The sequence below is a fragment of the Nomascus leucogenys genome, chromosome 5 (assembly GCF_006542625.1).
Source record: "Nomascus leucogenys isolate Asia chromosome 5, Asia_NLE_v1, whole genome shotgun sequence".
Classification (NCBI taxonomy): domain Eukaryota; kingdom Metazoa; phylum Chordata; class Mammalia; order Primates; family Hylobatidae; genus Nomascus; species Nomascus leucogenys.
Window position 1 is genome coordinate 99,264,708 of NC_044385.1, and position 19,001 is coordinate 99,283,708.

The window sequence follows — 19,001 nt, forward strand, 5'->3', positions numbered from 1 at the left end:
ATAAAAAATGTCAATAATCAAGACAAATAATATTTTAACGAAACTTTTTTAGAGTTAAGATTAATGCAAGAAAATCTGCGATGAGCAAAACTAAATTTTTTTCTTTTTAAATAGAACTAGTAACCTTGCTATGCTAAGTCATATTGGAGCTTGAGGCAAAAGGAAAAAAATCAGTAGTATTGATCCTGTCTTTATTTAAAATTTTGGTATTTTTTATCATGAATGTTTTTGCATATATTTTATCTTAAAAAGTATTGCATTAAAATATTATCTATCCTGATTATTGTATTATTTGGTGCTGATTTAATGTTGTGCCCAAGACAAGTCCTCACCAAATCACTGAAAGTTAGAGCATCAGTTTTTCCTGTGCCTTGCATACAAACACAGCTCCTTCAGGAAGGTGCCCCTTACTCTTCTCCGTACAAGAAATCTCTGCTGATTACAGATGGAGCCAGCAGGCAGGAAAGAAAGTTGATTGCATTCAATGATTTGAGAGACACTCAAAGATCACCTGACCCATTAAACTAATTTCCCTTTCCATTAGGTTATAATGGCAAAGTTGATAGTTTGGTTCAAGAAGAAACAAAACAACATACTGGTTGCAAAGGGAATACAAGGGAAAATCTTGGGTGTCATAGGTCTCTCTTACATTGGTTCATAAAGCGATTGAGCTCCTGGAGAATAAGTTCCCAAGGAAGAGAAATGTTGAAATATTAATAGAAGGTAGGAGTTCAGGAGAAGACAGGGACCACCACTTGCCCAGAGCTGATACTTATCTGCACATCATCTGTTTAGCAACTGCACACTTAGTGTATACTAAACAATCTTAGACTTGCTCACAGGCTGCTTTGTAATTAGTCTCTGGATGAATCACATGTGTACATTTATCTTCTCCAATTAGACGATGATTTTAATTTAAGAAATCATGTGTCCTCTCTTTTTTTGGATCCTATTCTTTGAAGAGGATTTTATTAAGAAGCCATTCCAGAAACTTTGTCTAGGTTACATCTGACTTCATTCATTCAGTCTTTTGTTTATTCTGTTCACACACAATACACTTGAGACCAAATAGAATGGAGTAGATATTGAATTAAGTAACTAAGCATTAAAAAGAATTAAAAGCCCAGTTGCCTTCAGTGTTTATTAATTGCTGAGAGCTACATGGAGATAATTTCTACCCTTCAGGAGTTTCTAAGGCAGAGAGTGGATGCCTCCAATACAGACATACATGAATAGCACATATAAAATAACTCAAAACTTTAAACCCATGTATCAAAGCAAATTGACAGTTAAATCACATTCTTAAGGCATAGCAATATTTACTTCATATATTTCCAAACCTAATGTTGCATGCCCCTACAGCCAAACTCATGGGTCTTTGAAGATGCAAACAGTCTGAGTACAAATTCACTTTTCATGCAAAAATTCCAAAACACAGCTCGCAAATGTGCCCTTCATAAATCATCAAATAGTTTCTTCAGTTGTAACACTATATGAATTAAAATTGTCAAGACTGTTTTCCTTTTATAGCAGTTGATTCAGTATCTTTTAAAGTTCTCAAAGCTGTCAGATTTCTACAGCTTGAACTTTAATAAATAAACTTAGGCTTTTCTTTGTATTTAGAGGTTTACAAGAGACTTTCAAGCTCTGACATGTTTAGAAAGTTACCTTAGTAGGTTGAGATTTTATTACTATGGTAACTTAACAAGACAGAGGTCTTAAGACTAATTTCCTCTGTGACTTTCAGAAGAATTTACCATTTATGACTTGGGAGCACTGTCTTACATAAAAACTTATATTTTGGGAGATTATCTTTCAACAGAACATTTATCTCTCTCTATTTTTTATATTCTAGAATGCACTTACAAGTGTATTGGACAGAGAGAGTATCTTTTGGCACATTTTTGCACTGGTGAAAAGTTGTTCGGCTTTTGTAGGGCTTTGTGCCATGAAGTCAGTGAATATGCCAGTCCACGCTGCCTGGTTCAGCAACAGGTGAGGAGGAAACTCCCACTCCGTGAAGACTTGTTTGTATGGAGCTGATGAATGGCCGTTTGAGGCGCCAACAATTGAGGGAAGAAAGTAACTCCCATGTCAACAGGAATCCCAGGGATTTACCAAAAAAGTCACCTCTATAAACATCTTCCAGAGGATAATGCCCATTTCCTAAGTTCACTGGGACTTGGGGACTCACCACTCTGTGGTATAGAGACGTCATTGCAGTTGACCTCCAAACCTGTGAGGCACAGAAGAAGAGACAGGTCTAGGAAGAACAGGATATCTGTTTTTATGTCTCTCCTGGCTACAGAAGACTCAGCAAAAGTGTACCTGGATGTCCAACACGAGGAAGGACTCATAATGGTATTATGCCTCCACCTTTCATTACTGTGAAGGCCATGACCAGATGGGACGAAGGTACCTTCTGATGACATTACTGTCCTAGAGAACATTTGAGTAGATAAGAGGAAGATGCCATGGTCTTCAGAATCGTTTTGTACCATAGTATATATAACAAATCATGAAGCAAGTTAGAGTGGTATGAAGCTAACAGGAACTTTTTATTTTGAAAGTTTTAAAATGATCACCAAGAATTATCACAGTAGCAATGGCTGATAAAAATTAATATATGTATATTAATTTTATAATCTACTATGTAATGTAATAATCTATATGTGTGTGCATGTTCGTGGGTGTTTTGCTTTGTTCTCAGCTATTTCTCTGACTGTTGTCCTTTTGGGGTTTATCTGCTCCCACAATACCTGCTGAGGATGAGTCAATCCTCTTTCAGTTGGATATAATTTGTAGCCACATTATTCTGTCTAATAGGAGCAAAAAGCAACTAGAAAGATTTCCTGAGGAATTGCTGGCACATGCAAATGGGAAACTGCTCATTTTAATTTTGGTTGTCATGACGTTTCTTCAGTTACCTCATTGACCTGAATCATCACAGTTCTTTACACTGTTTTCAGCCTTACTGTCTGGAAAATACAGACTTGTTTTCTTACTTGGATAGCCTAAGGAAAAACCATGAGCAAGTCTGGATGTTACGGTTCTCCCAAGTGTTGCATATATGCAGAAAATGTCATTCGAAGTTTTAAACTAAGAGTATAACTGAATGCTAGTCAAACATTCACTGGGTTTATTTCTTTGCCAAAGAGTCAATCCTGGCTGATATCTTCATTTTGTAAATTGAGAAAGATATACCTATAAATGACAAATGTGGAGGGTACCAAGCACATAAGGCTAAGAGAAATAAAATATAAATATATTCATGTGAAACCTTCTGGAAGGCATGGAGACAAACAAATGTATGTTCTATAAAGTAATCTGTCCTCATTTCTCCAGGTAGAGGCTTAAAAATGCTATTCATCATCTTCACTATAGCTGAGATAATTTGATTAATAATAGCTATAATTATGTATTAAAACATAAAGAAGAAAATGAATAGTCAAATATCTGCCATCACTATAGAGTCATTTGTCCTTAGGAAGGCATTCAGTATATATTCTAGCTCTTTTTTATGATAAATAGAAAATATTTTGGTAGACATTAGACTAACACATGAACCAATTACTGACACATAAATATATGAGAAACAAATTAAAAATATAAAACTTGTTCTTACAGGAAGAGACATGGTTTTTAGTAATAAAGAAAGAAAGAATTAGTCCTGATTGATAATCTACAATCTCAAATCATTTCATAAAAATTAGCCTGTGGGGTGGTACTAATAGGAAAATAAATGAAATCAATAATTACAGTAATAATTATCTGCTTACATTAAAATGCATATGAAAAAATCTTTAAATTTCTTTTCTCATCAGCTGGTCCCCATTATGCATGGGTAATGAATGGAGTTTACCAAACTCATTGCTGGTGAAAACGTGGACAAATACAAGCAGAACCTTGATTCCTTTTCACTATGTCCAACCTATAAAAAAATTCAAGGCTGGTCTTTCCCAGAAGTGATGAGGGTACATTGTGTGTTTGAGATCAGATGGTCAGTTGTGCAGCCTTTGTGAATAGGCCTGTTCTGCTACTATTTACCAAGGATCACAAGTTCCTGTAGCTAGCTAGAAGATCTAGGAGCTAGTCTATTGTTTGAACAAACTGAAGCTTTCTTTGGAAAATCTTGGCAATGGGAAGTGCATTTGCGTATTTATGCATGACAACCGTCACACATTTTTCTCTCTGAAGAAAATAAGTCTTTAATTTCCTATTGAACTTGTTCAATTGATAGAATTTTTTTTTTAATGCAACAGCTTCATGTATAAAACATGAGGCAGAAACAGACCACCAGTACTATATGGAAATCTTCTGAAAGGAAGATCTTTTTGGTTAGAGTCATTTACACTGGAAACAAAAAAATGATCTTACTGAAAGCAGTGCTATATGAAGTGGATGGCTAAAATAATTTTCAAGTTTCCTCTCTTTATAGAGTCCAGATAATGTGGTAGTAAGCTGAAACTGGCACGTGCTGATAATTTTAGAAATAGGTTTGCAACCCAATTTTGACAACAGTTTTTTCATAGCATTTCCTTGTGTGATGTTTTCCAAATATTGGAGGATACTAGATAACTCGTCATAGAGATATACAACCTACATTATCTTATTTGCATGACTTTTAGTAGCTTATACGTAGCTCCCAGGATATATAATTCCCTACTCTGTGTTGTTACTTCAACAATACCTTAGAGCATATCCTTGTTCATATGGCGATGCCATCTGAGGAAGGCACCTAGCCTATCAGAGCATTCTATCCTCAGCCTGGAATCTGGAGAGCTATGAAACCCCTTTATTTTTACAAATTTCTCTCCATTTGAGTTTACTGGCCACAGCCTGGTTTCTAGATTCCAAAATTACTCTCTCAAAGCTTTGAGACCGAGTCAAATCAGAAAGCCCACAGTAACACAGCAGGTCCTCTTAGCCTAATACATTTGTCAGAAATTCTGAATGCCACTTACTTCCCTTGCTCCTCATTCCCATAGTTGTTTTAAGCCTAGCCTGAAATCACATTCTGAGAGTGATCTGGAGATCTTCAAATAAACCTGTATCTTCCAAACGGACCTAAGTTTTCTGAGCAGGTCTTGGCTAGCAACAGTACAAGAACTCTCTGGAAGCAAAACAAAATAAACAAAATTAACCCAATACTTTGCCAGCCAATTAGCTTTCTGGTTGCCGATAGGGAATTATTCATTTCCATGCATTTGTTTTCTCTAACACACTACGCTAGTCTAGTGTTAGTTCAGTCATAGTATAGCAAAAGATATATGTGTGTTCTTAGCTTATCTGTGTATATATTTTCTTTCTGCCTGAGTCAATCAAGCATTTATTTTTAGTACCTTCTATTGCTAAGAACTCTGTAAGGTGCTATGGGTTACATAAAGAGGCAGAAGAGTCCATCCTTAGTTTCAGGTTTACAGTTCAGTTGAAAAGAACAAATTAATGGAAGCCAAAAAAGCAATGTGTTGTTAAATTATCAAGTATGGAGTTTAGCATGATAGAAGTTCACAGAATAATGAAAAGATAAGATGGAGTTGAGTAAATGAATAAAGTAATGCCAGAGCTGTTTATTGAAGGATGGATTTTTTATTTTTATTTTTATTTATTTATTTATTTTTTAGATGGAGTCTTGCTCTGTTGCTCAGGCTGGAGTGTAGCAGCATAGTCTCGGCTCACTGCAACTCTGCCTCCCGGGTTCAAGTGATTCTTCTGCCTCAGCCTCCTGAGTAGCGGGGACTACAGGTGCATGCCACCATGCCCAGCTAATTTTTGTATTTTTAGTAGAGACGGGGTTTCACCATATTGGCCAGGCTGGTCTCAATCTCCTGACCTCATGATCAGCCTGCCTCGGCCTCCCAAAGTGCTGGGAGTGCTGGGATTACAGGCATGAGCCACCATGCCCAGCCAAGAATGGTCTTGATGGACAGGCATATTTATAAATATGAAAGACAAGTCATATTTTCCCCCAGACATAATTGTCTGTCTTAACCATGTAATTTCCTTCCAATGCAACACATTATTCCAGATATAAAGTGGTCACTTGAAAGAGAATCAGTCTTTTCCTCAGTTTTTCTGGAATGTAAGTGCATTTCTTTTTCTTTAAGGCTAGAGACTTGGTATATTAAATGTACTGAACTTTCTTTTTAATGTTAAGTAGAGTGAGATTTTGAGGATGTAATCTTAACTAAACAGTATCCGATACCAAGTAACTTATTGCACCAAGCTTTAAATACCATGATGAAAAAATATATTTCTTATTAGTTATGCCAAAATAAACTGCCTTTAAAAGTATATTAAGCTTCCTGGAAATCTAAAGATGCAGGAGGATAGTTACAATATAGTTCAAATTTAGCTTGCCCCACAGGGTCCATCATGTAGGCACACTATGCCTACTTGTTAATGCATTCTAAATTTGGTAAAGCCATGGCCACCTTCCTATGGCCAGAAACCAATCTTTTGCAGAGGAATGGTCCCCAGACAAGCCCAAATGCCTGGCTTCCCAAAGCTTTTTCATGACTATACAGTCCCATAAAATGTTGCTAAGGATATTATAGTGTCACAGAGTTTTAGAGTTTGGAGGAGCCATAGAGATGATCACTCAACTCTCAAAATTACTGTGAAGAAAGCACAGCTGTGTAGAAGTGCCATCTGTTTTCTGCTTTGCTGTAGACTAATTAAACTGGACTGTCTTCTGGACCTCCTTCTCAACTGTAGACATCCTAACACGTGGACTGCTTCTGAATCCTTCCACGGTATGGCAGGACTCCTGGAATTTTGAGAGCCTTTTCTGTACCATGAAGACACTGAATAGAATGTACACCACAGGATTTCCAGATGGTCAACCAGCAAGGGAGCTGTTTAAACAAATGCATGAATGAAGGTGGCCATGGTTGGTGTGAGGCCAGGGGAAGACCCTGCTTTAGTCTCATTCTATGTGAAATTCAGTCCTTTGATGAAAATTTTAAAATCTTACTGAAGATAGATGTGGGGAAAACTATTATTTAAGAGTTGCAAGCCGTGTTCTACCTCTAGCTCAAATTTATGTAGCAAATTGGGAGAAATCCTGTAATATGCATTTTTTTGTTATGTAAAAGGTAAGGCAGAAGTTCAACCATAGTTCTTAAGGGGAAACTTAAGTATAGTGAGATAAATTAGATTCAAATGTTTTAAACTAAGAAGTAAAATTCTCTGTTTGTTCATGTAAATGTAGGTGTGTTTAGCAGTTTCTACCTAGGGGCCAGTGTTTCCTTTCTCTGCATGGAATTAGACTCTTCTGGCATGTTTATTATTCAGTGGCCTTGAAGAGTGATTTTTTGTTTGAGCTTCTCTTCCCCATCCCCGGGAAAGTTGGAGCCATTTCAGTGAGAACTTGGTGTTTACCTTACCCTGGAAGAGAAAAAAAAAATATTGTGGTATGCAACCTATACTGAAAGATTGCTGTCTATTTAAGGCTAAATAAGGCAGATTTGGGTAAATATATTAAAGTTGTAGTGCCATATATGGGTGAGGCCATAGGACCAGACCACATCTCTGAAAATGGAAGTTGTGGTTTCCCCTGAAAGTAGAGTGATCCACTGCCCATCACCCTGGGAAGAGGCGAATCTTGGGACTGCAAGTAAAAACTTGGGATTGGGGGGTTTTGATCATTAGGTTTGGGAGAGAGTGTGGGGAGTCATTTCTCCTCTCTCTGAAGCCTCATGGAAACCAAATAAAGCAGATGTGCTAGAGGGCACACCTGTTGAAGAGCGGTTGCCATCCTCTTCCAGACACCAGGCTGGGAGAAAGACAGAGAAGTATCATTTAGAGACTCTGAAGAATGTTGTCCTGAAATTGGGGCTGGGAGGACTCTCCAGAGTAACTTGAGAGGACATCCACTGTAGCTTCTAATGTATTCTGCATGTGGATAGTCCCTTCTGTTTTCTATTAACTTTCAACAAATCCTGTTTAGAAGTTACCACCTGGACTCTTCTTTGCTTGAGGGAAAGAGCAGTGTCCTCTCAGAGGCCACGGGGCTGGTGGCATTGGTAGTCATCAGGAGAGGATAGCTGTGTCTGGTCCAGAAGACACGTGACAGGGGTTCTCAGTACAAAGGCAGCAAAGTGCAGTGTGATGAGCAAATGCATGAACAAGACTGAACAAATGTGTGAGCACCATTATTTCCTCCCAGAAAATAGCTCAAAGATGCTTGGAAGTTCCCTAATTCATGGAAAACCAGTAGATGGGACTCGAGCTATTATTGTGGGAGCTTTACAAGGAAATATAACCTTATTTTATATTCATATATAGCTGATGCTTGAACATTTAATTATACATATTTGTGTAATAGGTACCAGAGGCTGTTCCCTTCTGTTTTACTGAACATAGTAAATCATCATGTCACAGATCATTTTCCAGAATCTCTTGAAGTTTTTTTTACATTACATAAGGATAGGGTGACTACTGGGCAGTCTTTACCAAGGGCAAGAGTATAATGGGAATCTTTTGTGACCTGACCAAAGCTAGCTCCTCACCATACCTCTTAATCAGCACAGCTGGTCACCAGAGAGGAGTCTGATAAACTCTGGACTTTCTGACTAAAGTCTGAAATGATGGACTTTTGTTCACCTCTTGAAATGGCCTGGTACTGGTAGACCAAAGTGGGCAAAAAGTATATCAATAGCTTCAAAAAGAAACAGAAAAAACAATGGGCTATGTGGGGGTGGTGGACCTTGGTCTATGACAGAGGAAGGCTGTTTTGGAAAACAAAAATGTGGCTGAGATTGAAAGTTGCCTTAGGATCCAGCTATTCTGGCATATTGTTGTGGTTCGAGAACAAAGCTGAGCATTTGAACATGGGACACTCGATTTGGTTTAGATATGAGGGTGTCCTTGCAGGATGGACATGTTTTCGTGGCATGGTGCAAAGCTAGTTTTAACAATGATTTCCAGTGAGTGCAAAAAACAGAGCTATAGTAAAGGATTAAACTCATTTCTCTAGGGGATTGAGTAAGCCTTGAGATTCTTAAACTGAAATTAAACTAACAAGGGTCTGTATGTGTGTGGGAGAGGAATGCTTTCCAGGGGAGGTTTCAAAAGTGAGATACTAGACTTCCCACTAATATGTCATGTGGGTGCTCACTGGAAATATAAAAGAATATGACTGCTTTGTACCCTTGCATTAATGAATCAGTATGTGCCTATCGCGTTTGTAAAATTATAGAGAAATGACAATGTTACATTGTTTAGGGTAATCCCAAATCATAATACATACTGTGTTTTTTTTCTTTATGTTTATTAATTTAAATGAGAGGTCCAAGGAACATATCCTAAAAACCACAAAGAAGATTTGGTCTCTTCTGGGAGGTCTATGACAGTGAGTCACAGCACAGAAATTCTCTTGCATAGCTGACTACAGGCTAATTCTGAAATATCCCTTTTTAGTGATGTCAGTGGAAGTCTGAATGCATATAATATAAATGCTGGGTAGTCTATCAACCTGTGGCTTCTCATTATATATGTGATTCAATATGTTAACTTGGTGCATTATATAACTTCGCAATTTACAAAGCACTTTCACATATGTTATTTGTGCCTCACAGTAACACCGATCAGTATGTAGAGCTGTGATTATTAACCACATTTAATACTTGAGGACATTGGGCCCAAAGATAATAAATTACATAACTATAAATAAGTACAAGAGCGTTTAAATTTAAAGAATAGATACTTACTAGTTGCAAAAAGAAAAGGAGTAACTTTGCAGTGATCAAAGTTAACATCACCAATAAGGACACATATCAACATCATGTACCTCCTGATCTTATGCCCTAAAAAGACTTCAAAATCACTTCTATAGGATTCTTGCCAGAAATACATAACCTGAATCATAAGAAAACATTAGACAAACCCAAACTGAGAGGCATTCTATCAAATAATTGGCCAGTACTGTCTAGGTCCATTTTGTGCTGTTATAACAGAATACTTGAGATTGGGTAATTTATAATGAACAGAAATTTATTTCTCATGGTTCTGGAGGCTGGGAAGTCCAAGATTGAAGGGACAGCATCTGGTGAGGGCCTTCTTGCTACATTACCCGGTGGCAGAAGGCAGACGGGAAAGAGAGCTTCTCAGTGAGAGAGGAAGAGGGGGCCAAATTTGCTTTTATAGTTGATCCACTCCCAGAATAAAAACACTAATCCATTCATGAGGGCAGAGTCCTTGTAATCTAATTATCTCTTATTAGTCTTCCACCTCCCAACACTGTTGCATTAGGGATTAAGTTTCCACACAGGAACTTTGGAGGACACATTCAAATCATAGCAAGTACTATGAAGAAATGTCAAAGCCGTAAGAGACAAAGAAAGAATGAAGAACAGTTGCTGATTGTAGGAGACTAAGGAACCATGATCCCTAAATGCAATTTGGGAATTTGGATCCTGGACCTGAAAAAGAACATTAGTGGCACAACTGGTAAAATTTGAATAAGAACAACAAATTAGTTGCTAATATTATTATCAAGGTTAATTTCATGATTTTCTAATTGTGCTATGGCTATGTAAGATGTTAAAACTTGAGAAAGTTAAGAGAAGGGTATACAGGAATTCTCTGTACTGTTTATGCGACTTTTTTGTAAGTCTGAAATTATTTCAAAACAAAAGTTAAAATAAATAATAAATAAACAGGCTTTCTAGTACAGCCAGGTCAATTTTTATCTCCAATGGCAATGTACATAAGCTTCAAAACTCAATGTTAATCAAAATAAATAGTCCATTAATCTAAATACTGGCCTCATGAATGTCCCTATGGGGCTCCTCTATGTTTTATCATGGAATACTATGGAATTCTGGGGAGGAATAGAACACAGTGGTAAAAACTTTAGGCCTCGGATTTGGATAGACCGGTTTTAAATACCAGTCCTGCCATTTTGTACCTATGTGAACCTCAATTTCTCTATGTGAAAAATTGGAATGCATAGCAATATCATAAGATTGTTGAGGGATTAAAGGTGTCAATGTATGCTAAGGCCTGAACACAATGCTAGGTACAGGTCCCAGCCTTTGAACTATAATTGAATTTAAATAAAAGGGTGAGAAGAGAGCGCCATGGGCCAGTTACCACTTTTTGTCAGAATGGCTACTTGGTTTGATATTTCACCAGCTTAAATGGGCATGTTTACTAAAAAGCTGCTTATGCATGCTTACTACTGATAATACAGAAGGGAAACAATGTCATTTAGACACATTTTCCAGGGATATTTTGAAAATAACTGAATTGCAGGTAAAAGCTTGCCATGGAAAAGATCTCAGCTGTCACCACTGCTGCATCTGGAGTCACTTGGGTACTGTTACCAGGAGAAAGTGGAAAAAAGGATCTCTGCTCAAAGCTTCAGTGCCCATGACAGAGAGCTAGGAAGAAACCATGATTGCTCCCAGAGTACAGCAAAGCCTGCTCTGAGTGGGTGGACAAGGCTTTATAAAACTTGGAAAGGCTCTTCAAAGAACAATTAAAAACAATCTCCTGTAGTGGGAGGTGAATCTGGCTGGGAAGCTCCTGCTTTCTTTCCCCAGGGTAGAATTCCCAGGCTTCTGGATCCTGGTGGAGTGCCCTTGGCAGTGGACAGCAAAGCATGTTCTCTTTTCACTTTCCTGGGGTTCAGAGTGGTGGTTTTGAGTACTCGGAGTGAAGAACATCTGGCTCTCCTGAAGCTGAAAGAGCTCTGAAGTCAGCAGGTGGGGGTTGGAGGTTTATGAAAATAGTAGGGTGAAGTTCATTTTGTGGACAACTCTTGGCCCCGGGTGTTATTTATTTCAAATTTTATACTGCTGAGCTCCTGTGGGCTTATTACAGATCAATTCATAAACAAACACACACTAAGTTGTGTCCTGGGGATAAATGATGAGTTTATGTGACTTTGGGGTTGCGTGTTAGAGGTAAGAGGGGAGCCACAGCTGAGGACTCAGTGTAATAAACTGGAATTCCAGGCTACACCCCTATGTGGGCAAAAGACTTGAAGAAGAAATGTCCACGAACTATGCACAAGTTTTAAGGCACTGAACTCCTATCTTTCACATTTCCAAAAGGAATTACTGTGAATTAAAGGCAAAAACGCATCCCACGGAGCAGCCAGCTCTCTTTAATGGTGCATGAATAGGTGTGATAAATATTTTTGGAGAACTGATCTGATCTATAAAATCACTTTAATATTATTTAATATTTCTAGTAATAACAATCCAAAATCATTTATGCAATCATCTCACAAATACCTATGTGTCAGAATGACATATAAGCCAAGATTTTAAATAATTTATGCTAAATATATTTTGATGATTTTATAGTTTTTCCTTCATAAGAAAGATTCTTATGATGTAATGAGCATCAAGAGACCCCTTTCCCAACTCAAAACAGATCCCTTTATGGCAGTTCTCTGTGCACATAGACTGTTAATCTTTGTGCATTTGAAGTGGTGGAAACTCAGTAAATGAAAGGATGAGTAATCACGACGGTTATGTGTGGCAGCCCTGTCTGAGCAGAGCAGTAACAAGGAAGGCTTCACAGTTCCAAATTACACATGAAACAAAAGGATGTTCATTTCTCACGATGAAGTCAATTTCTATGAGATCCTGGGAAGAAAAGTCCTCATCCAAGAGAAAGAATCTTAGCAATTCCAAGAGATCATTTAGCCTAGAAGTCCAGAGTCTTTTTGGAACACAAAATGTCACAGGTAGGCAAAGAGATAATTGAAAGAGAAGAATGAGGGAAAAATGAAGGAACAATTTTATCGGATAGGGAGAGACTCATACAGAAGAAAACAGAGATTAAAATTGAGAGAATTGCCATGGAAGGACACAGACCTCCCCCCGCCTCAGCCTTTCTCTGAATGTAACTCAGTAGTGCTCACAGCATAAGCCGTTCTCCTTGCTTCATGCCACCCTCATCCTCAACACAGGTTCCCGCACAGGCAGAATGGCTGGAAGCTCTGGAGAGAGCACAATTCCAAGTTTTCCCTATCCTAAAGTCAGGGAAAGACCACTCTGTGAAACAGACTCTAGAAGAACAGCAACTGGATGCCTTTGTTGTCTGTAAAGTAACCCATGGGCAACGGATTGTAACTGAGTTGCTGATGGGATCATCCTGTTTCTCAGTCCAGTCAATAGAACTCTTCATTGTATTGTGATCTAGTCACTATAGGATAGTTGTGATTTTGGTAACTAATAAAAATAGTAATTGGATAGTTGAGAATGTGTTTGTGTAATTTGCTAGCATTTATTCAGCCTAGTCCATGTGAAAAGAGGCACTCTATCTGAAAAAAACACAGTTATTTCAATCATTACAAGGGCGAATTTGGTACTTAGGACAAAGACTCTCTCACTCTCTCTCTCTCTATCCATCCACCCATCCATCCATCCATCCATCCATCCATCCATCCATCCATGCATCCATCATCTTCACATCCTATATATTAATTGTATTCAATTTCCTCTTGCCACTACAAATTTTGGGCTCCAACATAAACTCAGTGAAGCCTAGTAATCTTTTCCTTCCCTTTTCTTGTTCATCACAAATTATTACTCTCACCACCTGTGCTCTTATGCCAGTCATTCTTTCTGTTTAAGAACACTTCTGGGTAGACATAGTGGCTCATGCCTGTAATCCCAGCACTTTGGGATGCTGAAGCGGGAGGGTAGCTTGAGACCAGGAATTTGAGACCAGCCCATGCAACATAGTGAGACCTCATCTCTCAAAAAAAAAAAAAAAAAAAAAAAATAATCAGCAGAACATGGTTGGTTGCATGCACCTCTGGTCCCAGCTACTTGGGAGGCTGAGGGAGGAAGGACCTTAAGCCCAGGAGCCCAGGAGTTCAAGGCAGCAGTGAGCCGTGATAGTGCCACTGCACTCCAGCCTGGACAACAGAGCAAGACCCTGTCTCAGAAAAAAAAAAAACAACACAGAACAAAAAACAATAACACTCCCTCTAATTCCTTAGCTCAGAATATGAGGCCTCAGTCTTTAGTATCCATTTTGCTTGACTTCACTGGGGTGTTTAATACTACTGTTTCTGAAACTCTCTCATTATTTGGTTTCTAGAACACCACTCTCTTTTGTTCCCTTTACCTCTCTGATTTTCCAGCTTCCTGTAGTGGACTTCATCTCCCTACCTTCCTCTTCGGTGCTATTGTGCTAGAGTTCTGTCCTGGTCCTCTTTCCTCAGCACACACTCACCAAGAAATCTCATTCCTTCCCCCATTTCACCCACTTGCGTGCTCAGCCCTCTCAAATGCATACCACCAGATCAGTTTCTTTTCCGTCACTGCAGACCAAAGTAAGTGAAATTCAACATGCCTGAAAACAAACCCTTAGTTTTCCTCCCAGACACGCTTCTACCACCTTTCTTAGCTTGGTTAATAAAATGTCAATCCACCAAGTAACCCAGTGCCAAATTCGTCTTTCTTACTCATCCCTCTCTTTCATCTTCCATGTTCAAAGCTTTACCTCCTTAACATTTCCCAAACCTATCTTCTCAATTCTGTCCTCATTTCTGTGTCTCAGTTCAGACCTTATTCATCTTTTTATTTTGGAGAATTTTAATAGTTTCCTCAATGGTTTTCCTGCCTCTATTCTTGCATACCACTAACTGATTATCCACACTTCAGCCAGAGTGATTGTTTAAAAATTCAAATCTAACTAAACTACTTCTCTACTTAAAACTCATTAGTGACTTCTCATTGCTTAATGGCCCTTGGATTGCTCTTAGGTGTCTAAGGCCTGATGGAACCAGCCTCTGCCTGGCATGTTCTTCTGCCTACCACCGTAGTCTATGGTCAGCCATAGCTCAGCATAAAAGTAGTGAATGAATAGCTTGAATAAAAGATCCCCACAGGCTTTTCTCATGTCTAAAAAGATAGTCTCAAATGGCTTTAGCCTTGATATTTCCCTTGCCTTCATCAGCATACACTCTGATTGTGTTGAGTTTTGTGTTTATTGGATGTTCCCTTGATAGCCTTCTATCTTATCTCTACTGGCTGTGGAGGGCTCATGTGTTGATCTCACATCATATCTGATGTTTGCTCCCATTGAGTAAAGAAGCCTGCTTAATGTTCTAACAAAAAATGGAAAGATTTAACATCATATTGCCAGAATCTGAGGATCTCTAGCAATAGCATATGTCATTAATTTTAGCATTTGATATTTTAAAAAATATGGAAAATTCCCACTCCCTACTTTTTTGCAGGATTCACAACTCTGCCAAGTTTGTAGCTCATCAGGATATTGACAAGCTAAATTTTGAGCTGTGAGGGAAAAAAAAATCTTCACATCTTTAGTTAGACATTTTATAAAAAGCAGAGCATTCAAATAAGCTAGTGTGGCTAGGCAGGCAAAACACCAGATTCCATTTCCAGCTTTTCCAGGAACAAGCAGTATGATCAGGAGCAAATCCCTCAACCTTTCTGGGACTCAGTTTCCTCATTTGTTAATCAAAAGCCTTGGCTGATGACTAAAATTACTCACAGCACTAAAACAAAACATAACAACAAACAAAAAGCTTGACAATTTTATTTCAAATTCCTACCCAAATTGGTGACTATAGAATATTTCCTTAATGGGGAGGGGAAATAAAAATAGGCATTTATATTTTTCAAAACTAAGTGATTCTTCTTTAGAGCCATTGGCCCTTCATTTCCTACAAATCAAGTTATGACCATTTTAAAGTAGTTACTGAAAAATTACAGGAACTTTTTTTCTTCTTACCAACTGATGCTACATGTAACACTGTTTCGCTAATGCTGACCGTATAAAGTACAGCCTGGGAGAAAGTCTTCAGCTTGCTTAAAAAGGAAAAACATCTTTCCATTGGAGTAAGAAATATTCTAGAGCATTTATGACTCTGAAGTTAGTGTACAAAGATGAATGTTTTAAAAAGTGTAACCAGCTAGTGGCTGACCCTGATGAACAAGGAGTCAGGACCAGCATGAGAGAGGAAGGAGAGAGAGTTTGTGTCGAAGGTGATCTAAAGCAGTGATTTCTCTATGGAGGGCTTTATCATATCACTTCCACATTCTAGATCCTCAACACTTCCCCAGAAAAATGCAGGATTCTTCTCTTTCCTTTCAGATATATAACAGATGTATAATGTTTAAACTATAACCAAACAGAAACCATAGTCAGCATGTCAGCCTCAACCAAATGGGAAATTATGACATGATCTGGGTGACTGTATTTTCTGATTAAAACACAAATAACAAGTTGATAATGGAAATATATCTGGGAAAAAACCCATATTTGGAAATTGACACATAAAACATATATATATATATGTATATATATTTACACACACATACACACACATGTGTGTGTGTCTATTATACATACATATAATTATAAATTAGAAAATACTCAGAACTGAAAATTTGAAAATATGATATCAAGTATATGATATAAAAAATATATCAAAATATAATACCACATATGAACATTTGTGGGTAGTAAAGCAGTAATGTAAGTTTTCACTTTAAATGTTATTTTAGAATAGAAATTAATGAATTACATGGGCAACACAAGAAATCAGAAAAAATACAGCTGAAAAAAAAAGAAAAAAAGAGAAGAGACAAAAGACCTAAAATTACAGAAAAAATATTTAATGCCTTAGAGAGAAACACTCAATAGCTTATTCTTTGAAAAGCTAATAAAATCGACAAATCTTTGGTAAGATTTCTCAAGGGAAAGAAACAACAATATTAGAAATAAAATGGGAGGGCATATCTGCAGATGTGGCCTAAATAGAAAGTAATAAGAAAATACTATCAATAATTTTGTGCTACTAAATCTGCATACTTGAGGGAATGTATAATTTTCTAGAAAAAAATAACTTATCAAAACTGACTCTGGAATATAATACACCTGAATAGTAACCTCTTAACACACATTTATATACCTATAAATCCCAAGCACTGCTCAGACTATTTCACAAATTCTACCAAACATTCATGAATCAGATCATTCCAACTGCTCTGGGAACACTAAAAGAGAGAAAGCTCCCTAATCCTTTGTTATATATTCATGTAAAGCTTGATTCCTAAATCAGAAAAGTATAATATGAGACAGGAAAATTATACATCCATCTCCTTTGTCCTCATAAATGTAAACTTTCTTTTAGACAGAGTAAGCAAAACCTAACAATACATTTATTTAAATACATTTACCACATTACAGATTAAAAGAAGAAAAATCATATGATTACTCGAATGGTTTCAGAAAAAAACAGGTAAAATTCAGCAACTTCTGATTTGATAAATACTCTTAGCAAACTAGGAATAAGAGTGATTTCCTTACCTTCATAATGAATGTCTTTCAAAAAACCTATAACAAACTACATATTACAAGAGAAATTTAAAGCAATCCCTTAAAATATGAAAATACAAGAGAAGAAGAAGACGCCCACTATCCTGACTTAAACTGGAGTCTCACTCAGTACAAGACAAAAATAAAATAAAATAGAAAAATAAAAAGAGAAAAATCTGTCATTATTATTGATGATGATTATAAACAGAGAGAGTGCAAGAGAATCTGCAGAAAACTAGAACAAATAAGGGACCTCAGAGAGGTTGTGTGATAAATGATAATTATTCAAAAAGCAATAATTTGCCTCTACACTATCCAGAAAGAGAAAATGTAATTTTAAAAATGTAATATTAACTACAGCAAAAAATATAACATACTTGAGAATAAATCTAACAACAGTGCACAAGACCTTTTTAGAAAGAAATATTAAAATATTGAAAGATATTAAAGAGGCTCTAACTACATGGAAAGACATTACTGTATCCAGAGGTAAGAAGAATCAATAATAAAATGATGTCAATTCTCTCATAATGCAGGCACAACATTATGCAAAGCATGACCCGTGATATGATTCATTACATTACAGTGCACCAAACACTTACATTGTTCTATTTTATATTTAAAATAATATAAATAATAGCCAAGGTAAGTTGTGTTTGTTTTTAGTTACCAAAAAATTGAGGGCCTTTTTTTTTTGCTCACTAATTGATGCTGCTAGTGACATCATTTCACAAACATTGACAATATGATGTATGGCCTGAAGATAATATGCAATATTTTTAGGAAGTTTTCATTGGGGGATTTTTTTTTGAGGCAGGGAAGGGTAGTATTGTTCAAATAGCATTATAAAGCATTCTTTCACTCATTCTCCTACTCTGATCTGTTAGTTGAGTGCTCACTGTGCCTCTGCTCTCAGTGAGGCAGAAAAAAACATGTTTTATTTTGCTATGTTGCATAGTCACTAAAGTTTATTCACTAAAATGAATAAAGTGAATAAAGCTTATTTACTAAAGTCACTAAAGATTATTCACTCCTCTATGTCAGGCTGGATTTCTACCTGGTAAGGAGCAGAAGAGGTTCTAGCCAAGCATGGTCCATCTTAGCCTCAACTCCATCAGTCTAGAGAACCCTGTCCCATTCCCGAAGCTTCACAAATAAAGCCATGGCTGAAGGCTAAGATGACAACAAGGCATAGACAGGTTTCCTCGACTACTGGGATCGAGTTTTTCTGCTTAGCACATAGACATAGCTGAGAAGCAGTGCTCTTGCACAGAATTGGAACTTGTCTCCTTGTTAGATAGGCCCATAACTAGTGCTGTTAATTGGCTGTGGCAACAATAGACTTGGGATCTTAAAATCCAACACTAGAGAGAGTGTTGTGAGCGTTTTACTCTGTCTCATTGAAGCCTCTGTCTTCCACTTCTAAACATTTTTTGTCCTTTTTTTTCCTCCGTTAACTTCCCTTTTCCCCTCATTCTCATCTGTGTAGTATCTTTCCTATCATTTTCACTCTATTTCATTATTTTCTTTTTTTCTCACTTCTCTCTCCTTCTTATCCTTATGTACTCTTTTTCTCTAATTCCTTGCCCACCCCATATATCCCAGTTTCTGGGTATATTCCCATGCCTCCACCAATTTCCCTAGGTTCTCCCTCTCTCTGACCCTATTCCGTAGCCTTCTAA